This window comes from Ornithodoros turicata, chromosome 1, assembly GCF_037126465.1.
Source record: "Ornithodoros turicata isolate Travis chromosome 1, ASM3712646v1, whole genome shotgun sequence".
NCBI lineage: Eukaryota > Metazoa > Arthropoda > Arachnida > Ixodida > Argasidae > Ornithodoros > Ornithodoros turicata.
The window spans coordinates 155,251,020-155,256,259 of record NC_088201.1 but is presented as its reverse complement, the minus strand read 5'-3'; the positions used below and the strand labels follow the sequence as shown (position 1 = coordinate 155,256,259).

Here is a 5,240-nt window from a genome sequence, read left to right as displayed (position 1 = left end):
AAATTTTAGCTGCCGTTAGGCTTAGCAGGGCAGACACGACAGCACTCCACGTTGGTTAGTTTACGATTAGGTTAGTTGAAGTTCGGTGTTTGCATTTCGATGTCCAGGTCAGTCTAAGTTCGCTGTTGGCAGTTTCACGCGCGCGACTGTGCATGTTACAGTCAAATAACGTTTATTTCCAGTAGTTAATTCTGCAGCGGGGATTTCGACCACTTTATTTCGAGGTACACCCAAATCGAACCACCCTGCTTCCGAAATGCGGCTCCGCCACCAGCAATGCGAGACCCAGCGCCACGAGAGGATGACCTTTCAACGAGAAGCGCCTTAACCTTGTCCTTAAAGAAAAGCGCGCCAATATAATTTCTTGGCACCCGTACTCGGAGACTCATTGCCGGCGCTTGGTATAACCACCGAACGACAGCGGAGAAGAAGAACTTCGCAGTCAGAACTTCGCTCAACCGGTTAGAGCCCGCTTTACTCCGTTAGGACCTTGAAAAAAAAGTCCGTCAGCATACGCCCCACTAAGCTAGAGGAAAAAGTATATATATATACGTATATAAAAGTAAGGGCTTTTACCGCCCCCGAAGAGAGCTCCTCACAGAGGATGTCCGTAAAAAGAGAAAACAGACGGAAGAATCAAGTTATAACGAATAAAGCGCCCGGGGATATCTCCGTGACGTCGTTGCGTCCTTGACGGCGCGCCAAGTAGGGAAGCCGAGGCATGCCTTCTGGCACTGGTTTTCTTTTTCTTTCTCTTTGAATGATTTTCTTTTCGTTTTTTTTTTCTTCCTGTTCCACCCGGCGATAGTGAGGCGCGCAGTTTCCTCGTCCGGATGCCTTTCTCTCTTTCTTTCTTTTTTTTTTTTTACTTGCCTTATTCTTTCTTTTCTCCACTTACAACCCGATCGCTCATGTATTTTCTTTTTTTCTTTTTGCGCAGCCATTTTCACTTTAAAAGCGTGCCGCCGCTAGAGGGAACCACTCCGCAGGGAGACCTGTGAATACGTTTTTCATGCGTGGTTATTAGTCCAACGGTTCGGGGTCGTTTTGAATTAGCTATGTACATTGTGCACTTTGTCCCGGAGTTGTGAGCACGAAGCAACACGAGATACTACACGTTCGTGCTCGCTACGGTGTTGCGTGCCTGGCAAGGGTGCGTTCGGAGCGCTTCCTAGTATTGCGAAACGGTAACGATAATAGAGACTTTTTAGTGCATCGTACGCTATCGCCTTTGCGTACGTCAGGAATAGCGTGGTGGTTCTGCGTAACGCTAGAAGCTCTCATCTCTTTATGTTTTGCGCGTGCGCAGAACCACCAACGCTATCTATTACGTACGCAAAGGAGGTAGCGTACGATACACTGAAACTCATTGTAGTGCCTGCGTGAATACAGAAGGGGTTGCGATACCGAATTCTCCGTGCCTTCTTCTGGGACTGACACCGCTCTGCGTTCTCTTGAATTCTCCTCCTTATTCAAGTATGTTTCACTCATCTGAAGTTTAAACGAATGCGCTGCAAGGGTGTGAATAAATAGACTTCTGTGTTGGTTTATTTTGTCCCAGCACTCTAGAAGTTTTCAGCGGTGCTGTCGTGGAATATTTATCTGGGTAAGGAAGGGAGTAGCCTCAGGACAGAAGCAACTCCCTTCCTACATCTCTACCGGTTCGCTGGATTTCTACCCATCTATATTTATCTGGGTAAGGCATTTATGTAGTTCAGTGCGTGCCATATTGTGTTCTGTAGTGTAGATAATCTGGACGAGTGTTAGTGTAGATAAATCGCAAGGACTACCATAGTATCGAGGCGTATGAGTGCTGGGATATGTGTAATAGTTAAATTATTTATGGTCTCTTTATGCGAGCAAGGTTCCTAGCTTTCTTCATTTATGGTCTTTAGCGCACCGCTTGTGGAAGCCTGTACCCTAGGATATCGCCTTTATTTAAGGCCCTTAATAATAAAGTGAGTGAGGCTTTAATGCATGGCATTCGCGGCATACTCTTACATCAGTATGTTTGATTATGGTGATGGTGAAGTGATAAAGAAGAGAAACATGGGGATGGGTATGTTTAATAGTATATTCCAATACTGCAGGACGTCTCGGCTGCACGCGCACGAATAAGCTATAAAAGCAACCGAAGTGTACGTGTCTTGTTATAGAAAACTCCGCGAACTGGCTTCGGTGAATGAATTGGGAAAGCGTCCGAATATTTGACCAGTATTGCCAGTATTCAGCCAATATTGGGCAAAGGTGCTGCACTGCTCGTATGTGGCGTCATTCATTATCGTAGCCCCCGGCGAAGTAAAAACTACTACATCGCTAGCTACTACGGTGATGCTTACTACGTACGACATACGAGTGAGAGGGGCGCCGGCAATCGTTGGCCGTGCATCCAGCGTTTCTCGTTCGTGTGCCAAGTTGTAACGTCGTTAGCGTTATCGTGTAAGAAACTGGATCTACGAGCCAGGACGCTCACACTAGATCTGCTAGAAAGCGCCAGGAGAGCCTCTTTTTCACATAATCATCTTCCGTTTACTGTTCTTAAACGTACGTCAAAATCATCTGCGTCACATGCACTGGTTAAAACTGTGAAAGGACAAAGTGAAGACAGGGCGAATTTCGAGTACGTAATTATAGGTCGGGTTCAAGCACCAGAAGTCAACATAGTGTTTGAAAAGGTCCTACGCAGAATTTTTTCGGGTCATCTTTAATATAGACAAAATTACCTTCATATTTAAGTGTAATAAGGATATATTACAAAGTTATACTTCAGCGCTGGAGATGCAGTTCTTAGACTGAACAGGATCATAGTGCGCATTGGATAAGTGGTACGTGAATCGGGAACGGTTACTTAACCATCTTAACCATCTTTCCTGTTCGTTACGAAGGATATGGGCAATATGTTTAAGCAATAATAACTCTACAACAACGAAGAAGCACGCAATCTGGTGACTAGTATTAATTGCGGTAAGAACCCAACACAGGGGGACGACGAGGAACGAACACGCACAGAGAATGTGTGTGTGTGTGTCCGTTCCTTATCGTCTCGGGTCTTTACGACAAATAATAAGTCGTTGTGTTGTACTATAATAATGCAATTCGGGACACTTGGAAACCCTGCATTGAAACTCAGCTCAACCACGATTAACGTATAGAACACAGCACTGCTTGGAACGTCGGGTTACGCGTCAGTCTCTCCTTGGCTTATTTGCCAATCCAATCCAATCCAATCTTCGAGACCGGTTACAAAGAACAATGGTAGACGGCTCAATAAAGGAGAGCTTTCATTTGCAGGACTGGCAGCGAATCTCGTTCATCAGTGCCAATCACACACCGTGAAGATGAAACAGTTGCGAGGCAAGGACTCCGGGAGAGCAACCAAGATAATCTCGCCCGGAGAATTACGTCAGAGAGAGAGCCGCTTCCGTCATGACTGCGCGCGGCCCGCGAAAGTAACAGCGGCTAAATAACCGCTGCCACCTCCGAGTTGAGTCGCTCTTTCTGCCCCACTGACCCCACCTGATGGCGTTTTGGAAGTGTCTCTTGGGTCACGGGGAATCTAAGTTTAGAGAGGCGGGCGTCCCCGAACGGAGCTGAGCTCTGGTAAGCCGCGTGTTGGCCGTGCGCTACACCGAGGGTAGGTGCGGTGTATCACACGCGTGCTTACCGGGCGCATTCATACGAGCGACATCCTCACGGAATATTCTAGTGAAAGAAAAGAGAGAGAGAGAGAGTGAGATAGAAAAATTAACGGTTTCCCTGCTCATCCAACGAGCAGTAAGGTGATAGCAATCCTTGGACTGCTAAGAAAATGCGGAGATAATTTTAAGCTGCGCCTAATTGTTTGCATATGCTGGTGAAACGCAGGAGCAGATCTGGAATGAGTTATGATCAAAGCGGATAAAGCGCTGTGGGGTTTTGGCGTGTAGAAATAATATCCACTGAGCCCAATTAGAGGATAACTTATTCTTTCTTTCTTTCTTCTTCATTGTGTATACGGGATTAGCATATGCACGGTAACGTATTATAAGCAGTTTGTACCCGTTACCGAAATATGATATCGCGATACCGATACTCGTTACTTGTGTAAAAAGTATCGAAATACCGATATCGATACTTCTTTTTTAAAGTAACGGAGTACCGCTACCGTTACTTGTTACGCGATACTTTGACCGATGCTTTTGTTTGAAATACGGAGATGGTGCAACATAGAAATCTCGCTTACGTGAGCACACCATTTGAATAGCAAATTTGAACAAGAGAGCTTTGAAGTAAATAAACAGATTGTTTATTACGGAGCTCGGACAGTTTGCTTGAACTTTATCAATAGCTGGTTCTCAAAGTCTTCTTCTGTCATCCTTGCAGGCCGTGGTCTCTCCGGCAGCTGACAGAGGCAGTGTGACAATTACGTTAGTGTCAGGCACACATATACCGTGGAGTCCAATGACCAAGGAATCCTATCCGAAGTTAACAATGCCACAGTATATGTGAGCGTCACTCAGTGCGACACGGTATCTTAGCAGTGGAACCCAGAGCGCGCTGTCAAAGACTTGACCTCTGTTCGTTGACCTCCACTCTTCTGTTACACACAGCGTAGTTATTTCATTCGGTTTCCTAAAAAAAACAAAGAAAAAAACAAAACAGTAACCACGTGTTTAGTATAATTCCATAGTTCCGGTTACGGAGCACGTAGGCGTATTCACAGGCTTCTTGTCGATTGCTAGGCGGACCATTGACAATGCATAAAAGTGAGAAATATGGTCGGTGAAGAAAGAGTGTGGAACTAAAAAAAGTATCGGTATCGGTAACGATGCAGAGATCGCGTTGCCATAAATTTGTAACTGAAATACTTTTCCGATACCGATTAAAAAAAAAAATATCACGATACGCATTCCGACACCGAGAAAGTATCGATTACTAACGGCGTTACTTGTAACGGCGATGCGTACAACACTGATTATGAGTGCCGAAATACGTATTTCGCAAGTCATTCATTTTCATTATTCATATGAAACCTGTGGGGATGACGACAGGCCTAACTGGATTTACTGTAAAGCGTAGACAACGGCCACCAACATGGAAAGTTCGAGAACGAACATTTGTTCGTGTCGGCAGGCCCGCGTGTAGGAAAAAATGTCCCCGAAAAAATGTCAACGTTCCCAGTCCCTCAGGTAGGATTATAGCGCAAAACAATGCATCGACTTTGATTTCATCATACTAAAGAAGGTATTTAAAATTTAACT

General features: G+C 45.2%; 1 long non-coding RNA gene across 1 annotated transcript; it reads left to right on the top strand.

Moving 5' to 3' along the window:
- Window positions 1-1,585: 1,585 nt before the first annotated feature.
- Window positions 1,586-3,730, top strand: LOC135371452 (uncharacterized). Its single transcript, XR_010415615.1, has 2 exons — window positions 1,586-1,696; window positions 3,292-3,730. It is a non-coding gene; the product is annotated as an uncharacterized LOC135371452 (long non-coding RNA).
- The last annotated feature ends 1,510 nt before the right edge of the window (window positions 3,731-5,240 follow it).